Source organism: Amblyomma maculatum, chromosome 2, assembly GCF_055883805.1.
Source record: "Amblyomma maculatum isolate TAMU_Amacu chromosome 2, ASM5588380v1, whole genome shotgun sequence".
NCBI lineage: Eukaryota > Metazoa > Arthropoda > Arachnida > Ixodida > Ixodidae > Amblyomma > Amblyomma maculatum.
Window position 1 is genome coordinate 184,046,222 of NC_139345.1, and position 26,821 is coordinate 184,073,042.

Below are 26,821 nucleotides of genomic sequence, written 5' to 3' on the forward strand. Positions count from 1 at the left end.
ACAGTATCCGAAACCGCGGCACTCAGTTTGACAAATATATGTTTGCAGGTAGCATAGTCAGTAAGGTCCACGTTTAATGTTCAGAGAAAATAGATGTGCACCATGCATATCCACATTACGTTATCTGCCACTACCATGTAATATACATAGCGATGTACACATTGCGGCACAACAATAACCTGAATTGTAATGCAACAAGTCACCCATAAGGTTCTTGACACAAGGTGGCAGGTGACAAATGATTCGAACTAATACCACCACTTTGAGAGAACAGGACCACAAAAATGCTGAAACTGGAAGTCACATATTTACCGGAACTAAATTACAAGATTTGTAACAAGGAAATATATATTAATTTTCTGTCATTATGGAATGGCAGGGAAACAGGCTGGCAACATGAGCGTGGGGAGAAAACAAGGACTTTCTTCCAAGAAGGCTCTACATGAATGGGCTAACAACATTATGAATAATTCGCTGCCCCCATTTGAATTCTCTTCTGGCTTTCAGTCTTTCAACTCGCCTGGATGTTCAGTAATATGTTTCGAGCCACCTGTGCATGTTAGGTGTTCACTTGACTCTCATGGTACTCGTTCAGGAACCCATGAGTGTTGTCGCAAGAATGCTTCCGTCGGGATAAAACCAAGATACATGTTTTGTGCATAAGCTTAGTGCATAGTTGACGATGGCAAGAAGTCGCGAAGGATTGCGCTGTTTAAACAAACAAAAAAGTGCCGACCCACACCAAAGGCGTAAAGCACTATGCATGCATAAATTAAATTTGTTCCTTCTAAACGTTGTTCACATTACCACAATCCAAAAATAAGGCCACCATTATTAACGCATGCTGAAGAACAGACACTTTTAAAATAACTGCAAGCCTTCTTCTGCAGGATAACTTGCAAACCATCTGCATTTTGAGAATATCTGCGTGTACATTCTACCCATCACATGACGCACTTGCCCTGTGGCATAGGCATTCTTTCTCAAAGCATTGCAATCGATACAAAGATTACACAAGATAATTTCTTAGATTTATTTATATATAAACACAGGCAACTGCCTCTTGGCAGTCAAAGCAGGAGTGGTTCCAATGTTCTTGAAACTATGCCGAGTTGCATTTTAGCGGCAAGGAAATAAAACATATGGTTGACATACAAAATGCATATAAAAATGCAAAGTTCCAAAGACACCTAGACGGCGAAGAAAAATAAAGCATTGTTACAAAGAAATCTTGCTTTCACCTATAAGGTGTCACGACCATTACAAAAGATTCAACGGAGGACGCATCAACAACTTCGCAGGGTAAGACGTTTCATTCGGCAGTAGTTATAGGAAAGAAATAAAAGCGGTAATCATTGGCTTTAACATGCGGTATTACAGCTGTCATACTGTGCTTCAACATCGTTTTTCTGTGTTCATTAAATTGCATGTAAGTGAAAATGCGAAACATTTTTTCCGACCAACAGCCTGTTCCACATGCACTGTTACTCGACATAAGCCGAGTTCTTTCAGATCCTTCGTCAGACAACTGTTTTTGTCACGTGTGAGAGCTGGCCCAAAGAGGCACCTCTCCCATCAAAATGCTCTTGACAGCCCTGTTAGCAAGAACTTTATTCGCGGAATACGTTTCTCTAGAAGGCGAGAGGAAAGAATTGAGATTTAATTAGATGCTCTGCCTCCCCAAGATTTTGAAACGAAGCTGATTCCACACCGCGGTGTGATTGCCATTACAAATGTCACAGTGTTCGTCACCTTGCAGCGTGAGTATATTTGCGATCTTGCTGTGCAAGCTAATTGCCTTTCTATTCTATACTGAGAAAAGTCAGTCATCCAGACCAGCCATTGTCTGGTCTGGATGGTCAAAAAATGAATTCTTTCAGTTTTGCTGCCAGTGCTGGTATACCTGTTACACGATTTTTCCAAGTACAGTTTGAGAAAGTCCAAATCTATATTCCAAATTTCTGTTCAGAAGGGAAAGCCTTAGCTTCATAAGCATCACAAGCACAATGTCCACAAGCGATAATGCTTCAGACACGTATATTTCGGCATGCTGCACAAACTACACCACAAACTGAAACAGCAGCAAGCTGTTCAGACTGGTCAAGAACTTTGCGGAGCTGTTGTCCAGAGCCCCTTTACATTTGCCAGTTTCCTTACTTTGTGCATTCTTGAGAGGTTCGACAGCCCTTTTCAGTTTTTTGTTCTGTTTGCAAGGCGCCTATAGTCCTTATTGCATGCCCTTAACTTTCTCTGTGAATTCAAGAAACACGAACCGCATGATTTAGAGGAATTTCCAAATAAGTACCTGTTTAAATAAATATGGGCTGTTGTAAATGCCTGCTTCTCAGGAAAATACTGAAGTGACACGTGCTAATGCTTTCCTCCTCACGACCATGAATTAACCTTTAACGCCCTGCATTGCCATTAACGGCGATAATTATGGCTACTATTATTTATTTACTTTATCCTCAAGACCGAATACATTGAACAGAGAAGTGGGTATAAACAAGAAGCTTGTTTACATGCTGTTTATGATGGTTTACATGCTGTTTATGATGGAACATAATGGTAACGATTTTGCACAGTGCTGCATGCAAAGCATTAGTGAAAACAATCCTATGTGATTCTTGCATGCAATGTAGAGGCAAGCACTTCAGGTTATTTGAACGTTATATATGCAATATCTTTCAACCACTGGCTTCTGTGTCAGTGCCGTGCTCTAGCTTTTGGAGTTCCAAAAGTCTACGCTTTTTCTCAATTTTCATCAACTCTAGCTCCAAAAGCAAACGCTTTCCCTCTAGCTCTGAGTTGCGAGCCTCGAGGTCCAGCTTCTTTTTCTGGGAGCACAACACCTCTTTCTGGTATGTTAGCACATCCTTGGCAGCAACAGCTACACTGACAAACTGGTCTGCCAAGACAGCGCACTTTTTGAGTGTTGCTGTAGCAGCTTTTGCCACCTTGGCTGTGGAATCTGCTACAGACATTGCTGTAGCCTCTTCAGTTACAGCAGCACTTAATCGTGCTTGCAGCGTGGCTGCCACAAGCTCAAAGTTCTTTCGATTTAGCTGGAGAACATGCTCCATTTGAAGGGCATGCTGTTGCGAGTCTGACAGGCGTGCGGACCCTGCTCGTCCTCCCACTGTGGCCCCCCTAATGTGTCCTCTAGTCTGAGACTGTGTCTCTTGTGCCGGCAGCTGTGATGTCTCTTGCCGCAAGTCTCGAAGCTGCGGACGACCGGTCGCTGAAGCAGCATCGTAGCTGCTGGTGCCAGGTGCCTCCCATTCCTCGGGAAAGAGTAGTTCGGCAATAAATGTCTAAATGTCGGTGCAGCTACTGGTTGAGTGCTGCACCCTTGATGGTCCAGGTTGTGGAGAGAGCTGAGCAGCATCGTCAAGTTCGTTTGACCTGTATAATTCCAATAGCTATGATAAGTTGTGTACACCAAGACAGGAGAGGGCTGCATTGAGTAAAATTGTTCTTTTTTTATGCTCAGCACTGTTTCTAGATGTTTTATCACTTTGATTACACCACAACAAAGAACATCTTTCTACACTGATGTAAGCCAAATTACACTTTCCACATTGTTCCAGACTAGTCTAATATCGTTTAGTACTTCTGTCCCATTCTTTACTTTGCAAAGGCGTTTTCAGCACTGCTGATAGCTGCCGTAATTTTGTAGTTCGATGATCAACAAGCAAGTTTGCTGCTTTTGTTGTTGCAGATATACTACTTTAATTGTGCATACAAGTGATTGCAATGAGATTACTTTAGGAAGACTTGCACAGTCTCGTGAGTACTGTATTTGCGGCATGTCCACTTAACAAGCTACTGCAGATGCACCAAATCAGGCTTGATCACTCACATGCTGAATGTGCCATTTCAGTTTGCGGCAATGAGGTCTGCCGCACTAATGTTTCTTGTACACTTCAGCACTGCACTTTTTAATGCATGCTAAATACTGTTTTCAATATGCCCCAAACAGCATTGCCAGCATCAGCTACTGAAGCATGTTGCATTACCTCACTTAAATGTTTTGGCAACAAAATGTCACTGTGTTGATTTGCTTCAGTTTTGTACTCATTGCGACACATGCTGTATGCTTGCAACACGGAACACCAAGGCTAGGGGAATGTTCATATCTACTGATGCATTATGCCTGCATAACTGTAAACATGGAACTAGCTTAAAAGTACTTTTAATTTTCACTTTACAAACATTTAGGGTCCTGCAAACAGATTACAAACATCTGCAAGGATCCTGTAATCTCAGCTTGCGCAAATCATACTACAGTATTTTAATGCATTTTGAAAAACCTCCACCTCATGCTGCACTGACAATTTAAATCGGTAAACAATGTCACCTTGTGAAATCTATTGCAGTATGTCGAAAATGTCTAGTGCTATTTACTCTGCCTAGGGAACATTGAAAATCATTTCTAAGTACTCAACGAAAGTAATGCTTATTTATTATTGCAAAATGCAGTTAGCTTGCATCAGTGTCACGGAAAAAATGTTTAAAATCATGAAAACAAATATTTTTTGTCACCTTTTTCGGACACAGAGGTCATTGCCAAAGTGACACACTAATTATACGCAGAGCTCTGTAATACCAGCAGTTGCGAAATTTCCCATAGGGCCCATGCCTACGAAAACGGCAGTTTTGATTGCTCAAAAATTCGGGTGTCTACGAATAGTGGCGGAGCCAACGGCCACTAAACGAAACTGTCTAAATTGCAAACATTCAGATTGTTACAATCGTTATGAAAATGGAAATATGTTACAGTTGCAGTCGCAAAACATTTTATACATAGCAGTTGTTGAGTTAATTAAGGTGAAAAAAGAAAAAAATGCTTTCCAGGGAATAACGACAACAATAGGAGAAATCTTCTATTGACCGCTTCTAGATGGTAAAACCATTCATAGGCATCCGAAATGTGCATACTAAAAGACATCACTTTTTTAAAGCGGTTTCCCAACTAGTACACTCCAAAAGCCCAGATTATATGTGGCAATGTTGTGTACAGTTCTGTTCAAAATCATTCTCAACTCTAGGGTGAAATAGCGCGTAGACGAAACCTTCACTTACGCATTTAGGTCGATGCCAACAGGAATGCCCTCCAGCATAAGGTTTTCTGGGCCAACGACGGGCTTGCACGGCCTCCAAAACGGGACCCAGGACAGTGTCATGGCTGCCCCCAACTATAGAAGTGTGTCAGCATGTGAATGAGTGACCTCATGTTTGGTGTTTGACAAATGCCATGTAAAATTACATTATGCTTGTAGAAACTTTCACCTGGCACAGCTCTGTATATTTAACAGCGCTTGCATTGTAATCACAGCTACGAGAAATGAATAATGTAAATAGTGGCATGTAAAACTCATATTATTCGCAGGTGTAACAAAACCTGGAATCATATCACCTGCATGTTTTATTATCTTGTTTGTGTCACCTAAGCATATCTGCATTAATATTTGTACAAATGTTTTAATATTACTTATTCCCCCTTTAATGATCAACACCTGTCATACTTGCTCGGCGTTTGTTATGAAGTGTCTGCTGCAGTGTGACCTGCTGAACAAAGTGTCGCCATGCTTAGTGTGTGTGCGGTATTTACAACTGTGAATTTGTGGCCATTCCAAGTGTATGTTCCTTTGCATGTCTGTCAGCATTTTTTGCCAATGTATATTTTTCTCAGTTATATGCTGCAAGAATAAAATGTGCAACTGATTGCGCTCAGTGTCGGGTGGGTGCCGGTCACATGTACAATAAATCGCCTCAAAACCTACTCATCTCATAATAGACATGGATTGCTTGTTACTAATGGGCCAGAGTTAAATTCAAACAGGATGTCACACAACTTTCCCGATTATCTATTTTATTCCAACAGTTTCGGGATAATCGGTAAAGTTGTGTGACATCCTGTTTATATATATATATACTTTTAAAGAAGCGAACAGTCTACGAGTGAAAGGCAAACTTTTTTTTCCTGTTTATACTGTTGACATTTACAGAAAGTTTGTCTTATGGTGATTATTGGAATAAAGAGCATTAAATGCAAAGTGGAAGGAAAAACAACGCGCCGATATATATATTGTGAAAGAAGGCTAGGTTGAGACGGCAGGTCGTGATGGCAAGGCCAGCGATGCCTTGTCTAGCGTTTTAATCCGATGACAAAAACCAAGGCGCTTGCCGGAGCCGGCGCCACGGGACGATGATGATGGTATGTACAAATGAAAGAGGAAGATCATGGAATGAACAAATTAAAGAACATCCACGGAAGGCTCACACAATCTGCCCGGGGGGTCGGAAGCGGCCAGCCTGGCCGCTCCTACCTAACCCATGCATCGCGGCGCACAAACGGTTTCAGGCGAGACACATGAACAATTTCAGTTCCACGGTGGCATCGATCAGCTGGGGGGTCAACAGGCGTCACTTTGTAGTTCACTGGGGAAGTTTGGCTTATGACCTCATAGGGACCTACGTAGCGGTGGTGGAATTTGTCACTAAGGCCAGGGGTGCGCAATGGTGTATAAAGCAGTACTTCGTCGCCAGGACGAAAAGAGACCACTCGATGTGTAGAATCATAGCGAGTCTTGCGGTCTTCCTGGCACGCTGCCGTGTTGAGGCGGGCAAGATGACGGCATCTGGTCACACGAGATAAAAAATGGGTAGGTACTGATGTGGAGTAGTCGGGCGTACAGAAGAAGGAAGCGTCGAGAATTGTAGTGGGAGGACGGCCATAAACGAGGAAAAATGCAGAATAACCGGTATTACGTTGTACTGCTGTGTTATAGGCGAATGTGACGAATGGTAGAACAGTGTCCCAATTTCGATGATCTGGTGTGATGTACATTGATATCATGTCTGACAAGGTGCGATAAAATCGCTCAGTCAGACCGTTAGTCTGGGGATGATAGCTTGAGGTTGTCTTATGAAGGGTGGATGACGCGGGAAGAACTTCGGCAACGACTTTCGATAAGAAGGCTGTACCGCGGTCACTTAGGAGCACCCGAGGAGCGCCATGACGCAATATAATTGATCGCAAAAAGAAATTTGCTACTTGTTCAGCGGAACCAGTCGGTAAAGGTGCTGTCTCAGCGTAGCGTGTGAGGTGGTCGACAGCTGTTATAATCCAATGGTTACCCCATCGGAGAGAGGTAGGGGACCATATAAGTCGATGCCGACTACGTCGAATGGCGTGGCGGGACAAGGAAGAGGTTGTAGACGGCCAGCGGGCGAAGAAGTCAGCCGTTTGCGACGTTGGCACAGAGGGCAGGATGCGACGTATTTGGCAAGGGTGGAAGATAAGCCAGGCCAAAAGAATCTTTTTCTCACGCGGTCGTAGGTTTTGTCAAAACCAAGGTGACCTGCAGTAACGTCATCGTGGAGAGCCGCCAGTATACGTGGGCGAAGCACACGCGGCACGACTTATCCAGCGAGTTCCATCAGGGCAATACACGTAACGGAGTAGGATGCCATCTTCGAGCTTGAAATTGCGAAGCTGTCGGCGAAGCCTAGCATTGGGCGGGTCCGAAGCGCCGATAAGGCGGTCGATGATAGGACGGCAGTAGGCATCGGCTAATTGCTGTGAGCGGAGAGCGTGCTTGTTCTCAGAGTTGTCAAAACAAACGGTTGTGATATACGTCGGGCAATGAGATGGTCGGCTGTGGTCAGAGGTGGAAATGCACTGGGAAGAAAAACAGCAAGTTGATTCCGAAAGGGGACAGCGAGAGAGAGCGTCGGCGTCTTGGTGTTGGCGACCAGATTTATAAGTGACGTCGAAATGGTATTCTTGCAGGCGTAGAATCCAGCGGCCAAGTCGGCCTGTCCAATTTTTGAGTGAAGACAACCAGCAAAGAGCATGGTGGTCGGTCACAACTGTGAAGTGCCGACCGTATATGTAAGGGCGAAATTTTTGGACAGCCCAGACGACGGCAAGACACTCCTGCTCGGTAGGTGTAGTTTTTCTCAGCTGGAGTCAGAGTCCGACTGGCAAAGGCAATCGCTTTCTCACGCGATGTTGCATCACGCTGCAGAAGTACAGCGCCAAGACCGTACACTGGCATCGGTGTGCACGATAGTTGAAGCGCTGTAACTGACGTGGCCAAGAACAGGATCTGATGTGAGGGCGTGCTTTAGGTCATTAAAAGCAGTTTCCCACTGTTCCGTCTACACGAAAGGGCAGCGTGCTTTAAGTAGCTGACGAAGTGGTGCAGCAATAGTTGCAAAATGCCTTATAAAACGCCGGAAATAAGAGGCGAGGCCGAGGAAACTGCGCAAATCTGTAGTCCGTTGTGGACGAGCAAAGTTCAAGACCGCGATTATTTTTTCAGGATCTGGGCGAATGCCGTCATGGCTGACCAGATGTCCCAATATTCTAATTTCCTTCTGTGCAAAGTGGCACTTTTTGGTGTTGAGCTGAAGGCCTGCCGAAGCGAGACAGGTGAGGACTTCATTCAGGCGCGCGAGATGGCCATTAAAGGTTTCCGAAAAGATAACAATATCGTCCAAGTAACACAAACAGGTTCTCCATTTTAGGCCACGAAGCACAGTATCGATCATTCTTTCAAATGTCGCTGGTGTGTTACAAAGTCCGAAAGGCATAACATTAAATTTGTAAAAGGCCATCGGGTGTTGCGAAAGCGGTTTTTTCTTTGTCGTCCTCGTGCATAGGTATTTGCCAATAACCTGAGCGGATGTCCAAGGTCGAGGAATATTCGGAGCCTTGGAGAGAGTCAAGGGCGTCATGAATTCGTGGCATCGGATATACATCTTTGCGGGTAATTTTGTTGAGTGCGCGGTAATCAACACAAAAGCGTACCGAGCCGTCCTTTTTTTAACTAGCACTACTGGGGAGGACCATGGGCTTGTTGAGGGACAAATTATATTGCGATGGAGCATGTCATTTACATTTTCTTCAATTACTTTTTGTTCAGAGAGGGAAACCCGATAAGGCCGGCTGCGAACGATAGAGTTAGCTTCAGTAATGATGCGATGGTGCGCAACACTAGTCCGTCCCAGTGGTGTGGAAGTGGCATCAAAAATGGCTTGGTGGTGTCGAAGCAATGTCAGCAGTTCTTGGCGTTGGTTCGGCGTGAGTTTAGGATTAATAGTCTTTGCGAGAACAGAAAGAGAGTCGTCTGACGAAACACTTTGCTGAGGCAGAGGGGCGGTGAGCACCATCAGGGAAAAAGGTTGAACATCCACCATGCAATGCAGAGAAGTACTTTTTGGGAGCACCAGGGATTCACGTGAAGTGTTAGTGGCCAGTACTGTCACTGAGCCGTTGTGGAACCGGACAAGACTTGACGGGAAAGCGATGCCGCGTGCAAGATGACTATATGATGGTGCTATGAGTACGTCCCCGTCAGTGATGTGGTCAGAAACAACAGTAAGCAGTTTTTCGCACTGAGGAGGCAAAACAGTATCAGCGGCGGCAACGAGGGGATGATGTTCAGAAAAGTCAGATGAAAAATCGCTGTCTGTCATATGGATAACACGGTCACCACAAGAAATTAACGCTGAAGCGGTTGACAAAAAATCCCATCTAAAAATCATCAGGTGCGCACAAGGTGAGAGCACAGCAAACTGCACATGATGGCGGATGCAGTCGATAACAACTCGTACGGTGCACTTCGCTGAAGGGCGCAAAGGGACATCATTGGCTCCACGGAGTTCAGGCCCATTATATGGTGTTGTCACGTTTCGCAAACGGTAGCACAAACAGCATGAATGACAGAAATTGCAGCCCCTGTGTCAACCAAAGCTTCGACCAGTAAACCTTCAGCGATAACAGCAATCACATTATACGGGTGATCATGAGGACCTTTAGTAAGTTCGCAGAGTGCAGTTTGACCTCCGGAAACTGCAACACTTAGTTTTCCGGATGGCGGACAGGGAGAATGGTTGCGGGGCGGAGAGGGGAAACTGAGCGGCGGTATGGGGATGTGGACCGGCGTCGGGGTATATGGTTCCCACGAGGCTCAGAGGAAGATACTGGAGGTGGGGAGGATCGTCGAGGTGGGCTTGGAATAGACCGGCGTTGATACTATGAGGTTGAAGGCATGTCAGTTTCGAAGGTGTCGTAACCACGGCGCTCGTTCTGAAGGCGGCGACGACAGAAGCGGCATATATGTCCTCTGATACCACAGTAATAGCAGACTGGTCGGGAGGGACGCCAAGGTGCGTAATAGGGTGGTGTAGGTTGAGCCATCGCCATTGCATTAACGTGATTGTAAGATGGTGCCGGTCGGGGCGGGGGAACCAAAGAAGGGGGGGATGCAGTGACGTGCGCGTAGATCGGCGCTGGACGGTATGCAGAAGGTTCCTATGTCATGGGGTGGCTGATAGTTGAGAACTCTTCTTTAATCATGTTGCGGAGAACGGCGTCATTAGAAGGTGCGGAAGAATGATCGCACCCATGTCGACAAAAAGGATTGAGTGCTTGAAGCTCCTCGCGGATGATTGCTCGAATCATTGCCCGCAGATCAAGGTCAGCAGAGGTCGGACCAGCTGCGAAGCTGGGCTGTAATCGCAGCTGGACTGCAGCTGGTCGAGGCATTGACAGGTCGTTATAATTGAACCAACACTTGAAGGATTCTGTGCAACTAAGGTATGATAAGCCATAGAATTGATCCCTTTTAAGACGTGGTGCACACGTTCAGGTTCTGTCATGGTGGGACTAATGCGCCGACAAAGTGTAAGAACCGCCTCTATGTAAGACGCATATGATTCATCAGGACCTTGAAGGCTGGAAGCGAGCTTGTTTCTCGCGATCTCAGTCCGAACTGCCGGGTCGGCGAAGTATTGTCGGAACTGCTGTTTGAAAGTAGTCCAGTTAGTAGTGTGGGGTTCGCGATTAATGAACCAGTTTCTGGCGGCCTCAATGAGATAGAACGAAACGTTGAGGAATTTTAAAGCATCGTCCCACCGGTTATAGGCACTGCAGCGTTCATATGTGTCGAGCCAGTCATCGACGTCTTCGTCGCGACGACCAGCGAACAGCGGCGGATCACGTTGGCGTGGGGCCAGAGTCGGAGGCGCCGGTGCAGCCGAGGTAGAGGGTCTGGCCTGGTCGGGATTGCTCTCGGTGGACATGATTATGGTGGGAGTTCCCAAATGGCGACTGGAACGTAGCTCCAGAGAGAGGCAGGGTCCAAGGCAGCAAGGGGATCGAATTTGACCTCCACCACTTGTGAAAGAAGACTAGGTTGAGACGGCAGGTCGTGACGGCAAGGCCAGCGATGCCTTGTCTAGCGGTTTAATCCGATGACAAAAACCCAGGGGCGTGCCGGAGCCGGCGCCACGGGACGATGATGATGGTATGTACAAATGAAAGAGGAAGATCATGGAATGAACAAATTAAAGAACATCCACAGAAGGCTCACAATATATATATATATATATATATATATATATATATATATATATATATATATAGATGCACGAGGTTGTAATTGTACTCACAACTTGTGCACACGCAATACCTAGAACAGGCAAGAATTATATGACTGTGGAAGAAAAGAAGCCATTTTTTTTATCTGCACTATAGCACTGCCAAGGCAAGTGCTTTGGCTTCAAAAGTGCACATATCGCATTGTTTATTTATTTATTTATTGAATCGAATCCTCAAAGGCCCCATTTAATGGGTATTACATGAGGGGTGGGCTTGGAGTACGGCGGTTACAATAAAAATTTCTTTCGATGGCAGTCTTGAAAGGATGAATGTCGGTTAGTGAGGCGATGTGGTCGGGAAGGTCGTTCCAATCCAGGGCAGTGCGCAGGAAAAATGACTTTTGGAATGTTGTCATATAGGCGCGCTGGGGATAGACGGCATTGGAGTGGAGATGACGAGATGACCAATGGGCTGGACGGATGAACACGTTGTTAGGTGGCAAGCTGGATAAAACTTATGATAAAGAGAAAGGCGAGCTAGTTTCTTGCGTACCGCTAGATTGTGAAGTTCAAGTTTGGATTTTAGTACGGTAACACTGGTGCGATAGAAGTAATCTGAAAGAATGGAACGTGAAGCTCGATTTTGAGTAGCTTCCATTAAATTGATCAGATTAGTTTGGTGAGTATCGAATATAGCTTGGGCGTACTGAAGTTTGGGTCTGACAAGTGAAGTGTAAGCAATTAGTTTGACAGAAGGCGGAGCTAACGCGAAGGGGGAGCTGTTACGCTGACAACTACTATAGTCATATAAACGGAAAGGCTAGCTGAGCAACAGTTGTAGACATAGAGAGGAGACGGAGGAGAAACAGATGGCTGAAGCAAAGATGACTGCTCGACCTGACCTATGCATGAAATAGCATTTCACTGACACAGTAATTATACATTGGCTTATATCGCCACACTTTTAACCGCTCTTTTGGCGGCATCATGTAGCCGAACAGCACTGCTTAATATTTGGCCTCTCTTTATGCTCGTGGCTACTGAGTCCTCGGCTCCTCTCAAGTTCGTGGCTGCCTTGCGCTCATCCTATAACGTTTGAGTAAACCTACATGACGTTTGAGTATACCTATCTCGGCTGCTCCGAATTTGTGATGGTTACAACAAAAACACAGTGCAAAATTGTGACTGATGAATATAATACGTAAATATATTTGACAAACAAAATATACACATAAGTTAAAATGCGGGCAAGGTGAATGTCAGGGCTAGAACCAGAGACAATGTTTAAAGCAAATATAAAACACATGCATGTAGTGCAACAATAGTGATTGTTTACATTTCCTCAGCTTCAGGTGTTTTATTTTTTCAGTCGCAGAACTCTGCTAGTTGGTTCAGTCATTTCATCCAGCTGTACAAACAACGCCTTCCAAACGAGGAAACAGCGCAATTAGAAAAGGACACAGAAGTCAGTTACAAGCACTAATGATGACGACACGCATTGCATCACAATGAAGCTGCTACAGGCTATTACGTACCAGGGTATCAGCAATAACGAATGTTTCGTAAGCAATGACATTGAAGGTGTAATTAATCAGCGAAATAATGGATAGAAATTCAGCTGGATGAGGTTTAAATATTCCTATTGTAGAAAAGTGAGGAATGCTCTCTCTCTCACTGTATATATATATATATATTCAGCTGGATGAGGTTAAAATATTCCTATTGTAGAAAAGTGAGGAATGCTCTCTCTCTCACTGTATATATATATATATATATATATATATATATATATATATATATATATATATATATATATATATATATATATACATACATACATACATACATACATACATACATACATACACTTGCAATACATTTGCATTTCTGTCTAATAATTCGCCTGCATCACATTCAATACACATACATAACATAACGCTCGTTTTAAGAGTTAGTCTAATGTTTGCGAAGAGCCCGTATCAGCGATGATAAAGTTACTAAAATAAGGAAGTAAATTAGGACGAGAAGCGCAGTTATATGGTTGGCAAAAACCTTAATAAGAAATGTTATTCCAAGCATTTGACTTCACGTATACATTTAATGGAATTATCTACAAGAAACACTACATACATAGAGGAGCCGATCGCGACTTCGAAGTTCGAGAGTATCGAACTAGGATGGAATGTGCAAATCATCCCTAGCTAAAATCGTGAGTGGTGCCGACCGTCAAGTGTACAATGTAGCTATAGCAATAATTTTATTAGTTTCAAAATTGCCAATCTTATCTCCTGCCAACACGTTCTGAGTAATGCGGCCGGGGAATGTCTGAGGCAGGAATAAAGAACTGGCTAATATTTAACGCTAGTATAAGTAGAAGCTGGTATGGTGTATGGATTATGTCGCAAGTAATTGTTTTGCAATACCGAATAAAGCCGCCGTTCTTTTTTTTATGCATCGTGAATACGCTTCACGCCGATGGGCCACCAGTGTGGTGCCAAAGGTTAATCGCGCTTCTTTCCGCACCGGAGATCGCTTTTGAGAGCTACCAAGCTTCTGTGGTCCCTGTTGTGACGTCATGCGTCCGAATTTTGTTCAATTAATATTGCAGCGTGACACTAGTTCGAAAGAGCTAGCACGACACACACAAAAAGAATATACGCACGAAACACACAGAAACAGACGCCTGGCGTGCCTACGCCGCGAGTGAAGCGACAGCATGAATGGATGGAATATAAGAGCGTCTACTTTGAAACAGGATGGTGGCAGTAGCCATCAGGCAGGAGTTGCTTTGTTTTACTTCGCATTGCATGTTGTTATTAATTTAAGTAATTCATCATTCTGTTCTGATTTTTTAATTTCATTTTTACCCTTCTAACCTTATGTCATCTTACTAATTTTCAACCACCAATCTTCCAATAACCTTTTTCTACCTTGCACCGCATGTTAAATCACCGACCACTGGGGACTCTATAAGCCCTAGGACCTCAGTATAGGCCTCAGAGAAGGTCACTGCGCCTGCGTCAGCATCAGGATGGATACCATCACATTCGACTATAAGACGTTCGGTTAAGTTTCTTCAGATTTACTCTACACTGCATGTGTCATCTTTTTGCTAATTATTATTATTATAATGCTGCGTGTTCAAAGGTACCCAGACCAAGCAGTTATCAAAGAAAGGTTCCCCCCTTTCTGAATTTACCAGTTTCGGTATATTTCATACACTCTGCTTTTTTTCCATACAATTCATCAATTTTTCACCTTATTTGATACCAGACCTTTTATCGTTCTTTATTCTGCCGTTCTTGCGCCTTGAATACTTAGTGGCTACTTTCCAAGTTCGTTTCCTACATTTTGAGTCAACGCTTTTCAGATAGTTATTGAAATACTGTAGCTACCCGCATCTTACTGTCCATTTTCCTCTGGCGTTCTTTATAAAACATTTTACTCATAGCTTTGGAACGCTTTAAGCGAACAGAAACTGGACGTACAACCCTCGAGAAACTGGGATACAAAGAGGCCTCAGAACAAATAAACAAGCAGCGCATCCCGGTCGAAATTTGCTCATACATCACCGTAGCCCCCATCCCGCGATATATGCATCCTACATACAACAAAGACCGGCGCCTGGCAAGAGTTCGAACCCTGAGGAAAGCGCACGGAACAAATCCGGAAACGAAATACACTGATGCAGCAAAATACCCGAGAAGACAAGCCCACTCCATTAGCGTCATGGATTCAACATTTACACGAAAAGAGCTTTGTAACTATTCCAACAAATGACACTGACGAAGCCGAAGAGTCCGCAATTGCATTGACGGTATCGTCATTCTCACTCATTCACAGTCTTCATGCAGGAACTACCAAAAGGGAAAAATTTCCAGCATAGCACTTCAAAATTCTCTGTCGCACCACAACTCATCACCTCTCAGATACCTACATCATATGGACTCCGGGACACACTCACTTGGAAGGAAACGAGGCCGCCAACGCCTCAGCCCGAGGATATGCTAACCGGGCGCCACGTCCAGAGGGGTTTCGGAGCACACATTATGTACCCAAGAAATATACTGACATCCTCATGCATTACAGACTTGACCGAAGAAAATACTCCCCGCCCCGCAAGAAACTAACCAGAGAAGAAACAGTCACCCTCCAAAAAATCCAAACCAACAGCCACGGCACCTTACTACACAGAATCTCGCCCACCACATACAAATATGAATGCGGATTTTGCAACGCACCAAATACCCTAAAACATATGGTGTGGGGATGCAAGGGACCAACTGATACTATAACCAAGGTATATGTGCTAATGGTAGCGAAGGCTCCATAGACGCCCATATGTACAAAACATGGCGGCTCATGGGCTCCAACGACCAATGAAAATGGGGGGGGGGGGGGGGGGGGGGGGCATGATGTCAAATGACGTCACGCGTCCGTTCACTTTGGCGCGAATTTTAAACAAGTTTTTTTTTAAACCTCCGCGTGGCATTGACGAGCCTGCATCTTTTGAAGGTTGTTGCTTTTCAGCGCGCGCCAACTTTTGCCATCTAAAAGAGCTCGAGTTTCCGTTGTTTACGCCCTTGTTTAGTAGCAGTTGCTCCAACACAATGAACGTGGTTGGCAAAGGTGGCGGCATAGAAAGGCAGCGACACTTCCAAACATAGACCAAGCATGCAAATTCATAATGTAAATGCAAGTACTTGGGTAATGTACTTTGTTCCTCAGCACAGCAAGTGGTTGTCCAAAAACACTGATGCAACCGGGCAAAGTGCCCAGTTCGCAGCACAGTGTACCAAGTGAACAATTGTGGTTTTCATATTCATGGTTTATTGCATCAACCAAGCAAATGCAGCAATAAAGTACAATAAAAATGCATGTCGCAGACAGCACAAACAGCAGCGCTGTTTAAGCGGGCTGATCATCTCAATGGTCATAGCCGACGCGTGGAAACGGCTTGAACTGCCTGCCACAAAACATCATAAGATAAAAACATGTACAGAAAACAAAGCCATGACAGCTGCAATTGAATAAAAATGTCATGAAAGTAGGTGCATCAAGACACACATGGAGCATAGAGCACTGTGATTACTCTACACATTTCAAATATCGGGCTGAAAAATTTTCAAGGCAATGGTCCAGGCAGCTTTAAAATCATCATACATTCACAGGAGCATTAGAGCATGCATTGAGTCTGTGTGCAACCTCCAGACCTGCATCTGATCCGCAACCAGAATTTGAAGCAATTCTGATCCATCTAAACAATAGAGTACAGCTTACAGTGAGGCTGACTGACGTTAATGCAGCAGTAAAATATTGTCACGGTGTTGGCGACAGGGGGTAGATTAACAGAGCCGGTACAGGTAGAATCACACGGTCCAAGGTTTAGATACGTCCTGCGAGTCCGGAGCCGATTCACTTCAACGTCGTCTTTCACTCTGAGCGCCCCCTGGCATTCCTCCCTCCTTAAGCGTAACGCACACAGTTACACGTGCACACAAGCGTACAAAAGCAACCTCCCCCCCTCAAAAAAAAAGTTTGTAGATGTAGTTTGTCAGTCACCGTGCAAAGTACAGCTTCAGTCGCAAGACATGAACTGTCTCTGGACGAGGTAGCCGACGGCCTGTGTGCTCTGATCCATCCGGGAGCACCTCGTAATTGACGTTACTGATGCGTCGCACGATTTTATACGGTCCGAAGTAGCGGCAAATTAGCTTGTCTGAAAGGCCGCGGCGTCGAACAGGAGTCCACACCCAGACCTGGTCCCCGGTGTTGTAGGAAGCTTGTCTGTGGCGGAGGTTGTACCGGCGTGAATCCCTGTCCTGTTGCTGGGTGATGTGGACGCGTGCTAGTTGGCGTGCTTGCTCAGCATCTTGGGCAAACTGCTCGGCGTCAGAACAAAGTTCGGTGTCTGTTTGGTAAGGGAGCATTGCGTCCAGCATCGTCCGAACCTCCCTGCCGTAAACGAGGCGAAACGGCGTGAAACGTGTGGTCTCTTGGACTGCCGTATTGTATGCGAACGTCACATATGGTACGATCGCATCCCAAGTCTTGTGCTGGGCGTCGACGTACATCGCCAGCATATCCGCGATGGTCTTATTAAGCCTTTCCGTCAGCCCATTGGTCTGCGGATGGTAAGCAGTAGCTTTTCGATGCGCAGTACCACTGAGATGAAAGACTTCGGCCATCATTTTTGAAGTAAAGGCAGTCCCTCTATCAGTAATAATACAGGTAGGAGCACCGTGCCGTAGTATGATCTGGTGTACAAAGAAATGGGCAACTTCAGACGCTGTACCACTAGGTAACGCTTTGGTCTCGGCATAGCGAGTCAGATAGTCTGTGGCGATGATTATCCAACGGTTGCCACCAGAGGACCGAGGGAAAGGACCGAGAAGGTCCATGCCGACTTGATCAAATGGTGCTCGTGGTGGTATTATGGGCATGAGGAGGCCCGCAGGCTTTGATTGCGGAACCTTTCGACGCTGACATTGCCGACAGCTCTTGACATAGCGCTTAACAACAGTGGCAAGGTTGGGCCAGTAGAATGTCTGTCGTATCCTAGCAAGTGTGCGAGAATAGCCCAAGTGGCCAGATGTTGGTTCATCGTGGCACGCGGAAAGGATTTCCTCTCTCAGAGCTGTGGGTACCACGAGGAGGTAGGTTCTTGACTCGGATCTAGAGTTCTGCTTATAAAGCACACCACCTCTCAGGCAGAAAGTTGAGAGGCTCCGAGAAAAGCACTTAGGTATGGTGGCTGGCTGACCTTCTAAATAATCAATCAGTGCTCGTAAATCTGGATCTGCACGCTGCTGATGTGACATATCTGAAGCATCAACAGCTCCGAGGAAACTGTCAGCGTCATCCGTGTCTGGTGGAGCGAGCTCGACAGGCGCACGGGAGAGCGTGTCAGCATCTTCATGCTTAAGTCCGGACTTATAAACAATAGTGAGATCGAACTCCTGTAGGCGAAGGCTCCATCGCGCCAGGCGGCCGCATGGGTCGCGCAGGTTGGCCAGCCAACACAAAGAATGGTGGTCAGTGACAACTTTAAATGGGCGACCATAAAGATAGGGGCGAAATTTCGCAGCAGCCCAAATAATGGCGAGGCATTCCTTTTCAGTAGTTGAATAGTTCGTCTCGGCGCGGGATAAAGTACGGCTGGCATAGGCGATGACTCGTTCAATATATTATAACGCTTCTCACCACTGAACGGTACATTAAAATACAGCCATCTCATCATCTCTTATAGTCATACACCTGGAGCAGGAAAAATATCCAAGGCTGCCCTCCTGGGCATACGCATCCCAGCCGCGATTCGGATTGTCGATATGAACCTTTGGCTATGCTCCGAAGCCCACAGTGACACCTTGTCACACGAAAACAATCAGCAGCATCGTTGTTAAGACGAGTATTCATAGGAAACTTTTACACAATATTCATTAATTTCCTTTCAGGACTCCGAAGATTAATAATGAACACTTGTCACAATTTCTAAGCCTACCTCATTCAATCAAGGCATCTGAAATGACAGTTTCGAGAGGAGAAAAAAGACATCAGCATTCTTGTGGTTAGCAAATTCCGAACAACTATACCTTCCACACCATGTGGAACAATGCTTTGTGTTGAAGGGCAATTCCAGTTAGCCATTTAATTCGTTGGGCTACCAAGTTTGATGAAATCAGCAGCCATAAAATGGCCATAAATCATTTATAATTTCTTACCGCACCTGCTACAGTGCAACGTGACAAATACGTGTGTACACAAGGGGGTTCAAACTGTACACCTGGTGCAGGAAAAACATCAAGGCTGCCCTCCGGGGCTTGCGCACCCCAGCCGCGTTTTGAATTGTTGAGCTGCCCCTTCGCCTATGCTTCGAAGGCCATCGCGAGGCCACCTCGAGTGACTTCCCAAACCAGCATCACAATTAAGATTATTACTGTTTGGAAAATTTCATATCGTATTTGTTTGTTTCCTTTCAGGACTGAAAATGCTAATAAGGACCATTTATCACTATTTTTAAGGCCACATGCGTGTGGTGTTGTCTATGTGCATGGCGATCCGCGTCCTTTAACCCGCTGCCTTTTTGTTGCTGTGTGCTGTTTTCTAGACAAGTAGTGAGCACTTTTGGACCCTCGGCTGTACTAGAGCTGCTTTGCTATGTTATTGCATTGAAAGTTACATGAAACCCTGTCTGTGGAAAAGACTCCGACCGTCTCTTGATCAAATAAAATCTTCAGGATAAAATCCAACCATCTGTAGGGAGAATGTACACCAGATATGCAGAGAAGTAATAGATGGAAGATTTGCAAAAAAAATGGTCTATATGGCATGTAGCGCTCCTGGTACTAGGTACCAATGCCTTTCCCTTCCTCATGGACGAGTAACAGGTGTCACAAACACCAGGAAAAGGTGCCGTATAATGGATTAAGTATCAATGTCAAACGAATGCGAATGCAGGTCGATTTGCACAGGTGACGTATGAATCACCAGCCGCCTGCTGCTGTACCTAGACGCGGGAAAGGCATATATGAAACGTGTGCATAGGAGAAGAAAAACGAGAGCATGGAAGATTAAACTTCTGCTCCTTCACAATCTTATAAAACTTTCTTACCACTTAACCGGAAATTACATGAGATATCAAATATACTCTTCCCGATATATGCAGAAGCAGGCCTGGAAGATGTGCCACAGAACTTCAGCTAAATTTATATCTCAAACAGGAATCGAACAAAGAATTTGCACGATAACTTCGCTCTCAAGACTGGCCGAGCTTCCTCGGGCCAGACGTATACAAATCGGCCTAAGGGAACGTGGCTCCATAAAAAAAGCAGCAGCTAATATGGTACATGTGACTACGTTATGTTACCAGCTGTAAGCCAAAAAAAACCAGCCTGAGCAAATACATAGCACACACCTCAAAATAGCTCACAACCTCTTGACAAATGCCGCCAACCGTCTGGAATTTTTGTTTTCAAGTGTTTAACCGCTGTGCTTGTTTTGTTGCTTTATGCTTAGTTGCTTCATTATGAACTTCAACATTCCTTCTGCGTGCGAAGCAATGAAGTCTAACCCTTAATGAATAGGGCGAACAAATCATCATAAACGTCATCACCACATACAGTAAGAGATTTTTCCACCTTGGCGTGAAACAACATGCACAGACCACGCCCAACACGCTCCTTTCCCATGAAACTAGAAGTTGATGCAACAAAAACCACTTCAGAGGCATTGATGAATGCAATAAAAGAAGGTGCAGGAACTGACAGGCTACCAAAGTCACCTTCACCAGGTTTTTTCACACTTAAGTACAAGAGCAGCTGGCTCTGACTAGAAAAGACTGCATTCTCTTGCCTTAACTCACACTTTTGCAACCCTGTAGCACACCTGTGGCCATTCATGAATTGAGAAGCAAGCCATTCATGAGAAGTGGACAAGGTTTTTCACAGCTATTGCAGATGGATAATCATTGTGCGAACCTTATTCTACCGCAATCGGCATAGATTCAGCAGCTGTACAAAGTGAAGAACCAGGTGTAGGAAAAGAAACTGGGAGAGTCGCCAGCAGAGTTGACATGTCTTCAGCACAGTTGCTGCTTTCTGACAATTTGAAAAGGTTGCTGACCAAAAGGTGCCTAAATGCTGCATGAAACTGCGGACAAGACGAATTGCTGTTCGCTCCCGACTTTGACCTAACAATTGCAAAGGTATTTTCAGGCGCATCCTGGTTCAGATCTCCGGTTAGGAGGTATTCCAAACCATACCGAGAGGCCAAGTGGTTCCACAACATCAACAAAGCCCTCATAGTGTGGGAGAAGCCACGGGTGCAAGGAGGCTGCCGTGCACAGCCTACAACTTCGAGATTCTCAAAAACTGCAATACAGTCTTCCAAGAACTCTTTGTGGACAGACCCTGCACACATCGCAGAGGCATAAGGGGACTTTCCATACTTCTGAGATATGTTTAGGCTGTCAAAGAGTATAGCTATCCTCTCAACAAACCTCGCTGTGTGGATGGCTTCTGCTGGAAACTGCTGAAATGTAACCAAAGTGCATAATGCAGCAGCACAGTGATTACAGTGTACCTGCCCTGCGAGCTTCACACAAATCTTAGAAGCAAAAGTCAAATTAAAATGACGGTCACTGAGTTTTGGAATAGACCGAATTTGCATTTCTCGATCCCTCTGTAAGCCTGTCGTATGTAGGAACTTTTGATTGTCAGTGCCAATTCTGAAGTCATACTTGAAAAACGTATTGCGCAAGCACTTCAGCAAATGTGGTGCATCAAAAAGAAAGAAAAGTGGTTCACCATTGATACATAGGTATGGGTTCTGAGGGGTCAAGAGGTTCGAAAACAAAGATACATTTTGATTTCCCTGATCACAAACCACAGCAACAGGTTTTAGGCCAGCTTCAACCAGTAAGTTGTAGCACTGGGAAAGAAGGCCACGCAGAACGCTTGCAGGTGCTGCTTTATCTGCAAGGACGTAGCCAATAGGCTGCTTCCACGGTGTGCGTATTCCTTTTGCCATGAACACAAGAGCCTTATTTGCAAGATTTTGTTCTTGTGCTGTACTATATTCTTCAAAGCCTTCAAATCTGTCTGAGGCGGGGTTGTACGACGGCTCATTTGCAACATGCATCTCATCAAAAATTATCGTGCAAGGCCTGTCTTTCTGTTCAAATGACTCTGCTCGTCTCTTCATCAACTCGAAAACTTCGGGATAAAATCCCATCCTCAGCGGTATACGCTAAAGCCAGAGCTGCAGGGACCTTACAGATGGAAGCTTTAGCAGTTGCCTGCAGTACCTATAACCTTTCGGGCTATGAAAGTACAGACCTAAAGCTAACACTTTGTTATGGCTGCACAACTGACGACCAAACCTGCTGGTGTTACTCATCTTCAATTGAGTTTCTACAAGAGCAGCAACAGCTGGGGTCACATGTTCACGTAAAGTCTCAACCACTTCGGCAGCAGTCTTCATACGTCGGCGCTGGAGCAGCCGTCCTTGCAGTCTCCTGTTGCGGTCACGGAGCTGCCGGAGCTTTGCTCTGAGCTTTTGCAGTGGCCGCCTTACTTTTATGGGGCTGGTGAAAGATCCTGGAAGGTAAAGAATAAGCAGCAGAACAATTAGCCCCTGTCAGGGTAAGTATATGTGCATATGTTACAGAACCAAGAAATGAATGTCAGTGTGAAAGTGCCACAATTTTTGTAATACCAACCTTCACATACAAGCGATATATCACTGCTCGAAGTTTCTGGTGGTGATGCATCACTACCATTCTCTCCAACCGTGTCGGTCTGTGCAGGCGACATGGTAGTTCGAGCATACCTGTGGTCCGCAGCAACATCAAAAGTAATGCACGCACAAAATACAGCTATAGCACAGTTCCGAAAGTGCAGCCAGAAACCAAACAATGCACAAAACATTTACCTAAGCCCGTAAAGCAAAATCAGCACTTACATTGAAATTCTGCCAAGGCACTGCCGTGGATCCACACTTGACTCGGTGAAGAACTCTGGACGCCGGCATCTCCAAAGCACACAGTCAACACATTGTGGAATATTTCAGCACCATCCCTTCTTGCACTGTTCCGAAGACTGGAAATAACTCTATGATGGGTTGCAGCGATTGGGAATGCTAGCTGTGAATGTATTGATTTGCAACTGCTTAACTGAGTTCTGCACCTAATAAACAAAGATCAATTCACCCTGTAATAGCACAATTTCCGAGATAGGTATCCAGAATGATTTCAATCATTCCCGCCTGACTCTTCATTGTGATGCAGCGACGAAGTTCCACTGAGACTAGACGGTGAATCGTCCATGTGGTAGCTGCGTTCATTCTAGGCACCTGAAATGGCATTTACAAGAATGAATAAAACGTATCAGTACCTCGGCGAATATTATTTTGAAAACAACTAACTTCCAATCCATGCGGTTAAGATACGGCACCACATGTAGAGGTAAAATTCTTTTTCGTGGAAAAAACTGCCGCCTAGCGCTTTGATTCCTACGCTATTAATTGTAATGAAATGGGAAGGTATGGAGGGTGCATAAATCATTTATAATTTGTTATGTACAATATCTGCTTGAAGTGTGTACAATAAGCTTCTCAAGAAAATAGTGACAGCTCAAATGAAGTGATGTGCATAACATCGCTTGCCCTTTTACCTACGCAGGTCAACATCGAAGCTGAAATAAGATGACCTCAAAGAGAACTGTTGAAGACGGAGGAAAGCATGCTTTTGCTAGCATGGTTACAGATATAAACAGCAAGAACAGAGGTTTTGACTATTCGCTTTAATTATTGCAGTATTTCAAGGACTTTTAGCAATTGTTGTTGCACGTGGTAGCCTTTCTACACCCCTTCCTCCCAAAACCTGAGGCCTCGTAGGCTACAGTCAATCTACATTGCAACCCTATGCCGTACCCGACCATCTGGTAACCCCATTTCCATTATCCTTTCTTTCCAACATGAAACATCGGGTAACAATGTTCATGCGGTCAGTGGACTTTCTTTTTGCAATGACTGCCTGCTGTCACATGTTGCCTTTGCCAACTGATATTTTGCTGCCATCTTCTACAAGCACAAAACCAACTCTTATCTTCTACTCACGAACCTGTTGTACAACGCACCATGTAGTGCATTGCAGGGAGAATGAACTGCTCCCAAAACCGGAACAACACAAGGGACCACAGAGTTAAAAATCTCAATTCACGACAATGCGGACTCCCGTACGAACCTCAACACGCCTCCACGAAAATGGAAAAAGAAAAATAAAAAAATTTCATAAACAATGAAAACAAGGAGGTACATCACCACCCTCTTCCGACAGTTTGCAGCGTATTTCAACACTGTGAGAAAATAAATAAACTTGCCTATTAGGGACGTAAATCAACGCATATATATATATATATATATATATATATATATATATATATATATATATATATATATATATATGCGTGCAACACACACATATTTGTGTGCATACGGGTACATATGTACGTGTCACAATCGAGAAGTGACATTTTTACTTTCGGTTTCGCTTCGTAGGGTGGCGGTAAAATTGTGTTCTAATTTTAGACGCACTCTATTAGGTACATTCATTATCTTTTTTTTAAAGGTGCAGGCAGGAGTGTCCACGTTTACGAAAACAAACAGAAAAATAATTTTTGGATAGCTGGAATTTCAAGAGTCGCGTATGCCTGCCATTACCTTCAGTGTTTGGTAATTACCTTCAAAGCTTCCTTGAGTTGGTACGGGAGGTACGGCGTCGCGACGAAGTCGTCCTGGTCGCCCTGACTGCCCGTACGCTGACGCTGAGAAGTGCCTCGAACAAGCTCTCCGGTCTCACAGCTGCCACGGCGCTTTGTTGTACAGGTGTATGTTTCGGCAGAACTGGACCCACGACTTGCATCTGGACAAGTTATGTGCAACATGCACGTTATAAAACTGTACCGAAATTAATATTCATTTAGTTGTGGCACCACAAGAACGAGGACTGAGACGAAGGACAGAACAAATGTTCACTTTCAACTGCCAAAAATGCAATTCTTATCATGCATTGCAAACGCGAATATGCAATGCCCCAATTCATTCCTTTTCAATTGCAATACATTAATACGCCAAGCAATATATCGATACGGCAGTAAATGCTCCCGCTAAGCATGCGCCTCAGAGCGGGGTACATGGTGCGGGTCATGCTCACAGCTGTCATGTTCTACATTGGTCTCGCGGTCAGTTACAGACATGGTGTTGCACCTTAGAGCCTTGTCCTGTCAAATACAGATTAACTTGCTGCACAACTATATGAGATAAACGGCAGGCCTTCCTGTTGACTCATGCACACCTTAGGAATGAAAAGCATGTATGTACCGCAGGCTACTAAATAATCTCGAAAACATGAAGCCGAGTACGCACGAAATTCGTTAGCTATGAAATAAGCGAGAGCAGCCCGAAAAACACTATGGAGCTAGAAGCAGACGACACTGACATGAGCTCACTCACCGGTGAAAGTCAGCCGGGAAGCGGTGTAATAAGACACCGACGGTTGAGTCCACGCTGCCGCAATGTGCCACCGAGCATCGCTTCCTCACTTTGTGAGGGCTCATCTGGCGATAAAGCGCCAAGCGCTTCAAACGAGGACCAAGAGGACAGTGCTGAAAAACACAATTCGCATTTGCCGCACCCCGAAGGGCACGAAACCAAAAACAACTCGGCAGCAAAAGGGGATATTGAACTCACCTAAGGACGACAGAGCAGCGACTAGCCAGGACGTCGAAATCTTTTTCGCAAATGGGACATTTTCAGACTTGCGAGCTGAATTCATACGTTTTCCCGGGCGCACCACGGCCCGCACCACCGCAGACAGCGTAATTAGAAACCGCTCCGTACTTCGTCAGCGTCGTTACCTAGGCTCCGTCAGCTCCATTGCCTTATTTGGTAACATCTGGTTCTAAACGAGCCCTTGCCTTATTTGGTTACATCTGGTTCTGAACGAGCCACTGCCTTATTTGGTAACATCTGGTTGCCTAGCGTAATTCCGTCTCCTCAACGAGCTAAATTTATACGCTTTCCAGGGCGCACCACGGCCCGCACCACCGCAGACACGATAAGAAACCGCTCCGTGCTTCGTCAGCGTCGTTACCTAGGCTTCGTCAGCTCCGTTGCTGGTTGCCCCCATGTGCCTACTTTGCAAGAACTGAACGAAGCCTGAAAAGTTTCCTCAAGACAGACGCAACATCAAGGGGGCGCGATAAGAGTAATGCAAGATTTTTAAATAAATTAAGAGTGTCTTAATGAAATACTTCACCTTGCTCACAAGCAAATTTATCAGAATGTCGATTCTTCTAATGTTAATTGATGCTTTTTAATTCACAGTAGTATAATTTCTTAATCTGAGTGATTGGCCCCCCGATCTGCGGCTATGCTGCGGTACCGCTGAACCGCTTTTGTGCCCAGCCTTCGCCACCATTCTACTTCCGCCATGCTATAACCACCATGGCCATAACCGAAGAGCAGTGGGAGACTCAGCTGTCAAGCCCCAGCCTGGAGGATCGGCGTAATCTGGTCAACCGGACTCGGGAGATGGCTCGGGTCCACAGCTTCCTGGACTGAGGAGGCTGCCCACCTAGGGCTGAATATTTCACGCCTGCTCATAATAAATCTTTTTCTCTCTCTATTAGCTTCTTGTGTTTCGAATGATGTCCAGCCCATATTTCCCTGTACCGCCTCGTTTGCAGATTTGTCATGGGTACCAAGTGCTAATCGTCCAACAGCTGTATGATTTATCTACAATATCGACTGTACCTCTGCCTTTAGGCTCGGAACCGCATTATCGAAAGTACGTGCCAGACGTCCTGTCACTGTCGACGCACTCTAAGCTATCCATCGCTAAAAGAGGACACCTCGCCCCATTGCTCGG

The 26,821-nt window shown here is 45.1% G+C and overlaps 1 long non-coding RNA gene across 1 annotated transcript; it reads right to left on the bottom strand.

Annotated features, from left to right (window-relative positions):
* Nucleotides 1-23,106: 23,106 nt before the first annotated feature.
* LOC146200585 (uncharacterized) lies at nucleotides 23,107-25,514 on the bottom strand. Its single transcript, XR_014705261.1, has 3 exons — nucleotides 25,405-25,514; nucleotides 24,633-24,814; nucleotides 23,107-23,244 (listed from the first exon to the last, which is right to left on the bottom strand). It is a non-coding gene; the product is annotated as an uncharacterized LOC146200585 (long non-coding RNA).
* Nucleotides 25,515-26,821: the final 1,307 nt, after the last annotated feature.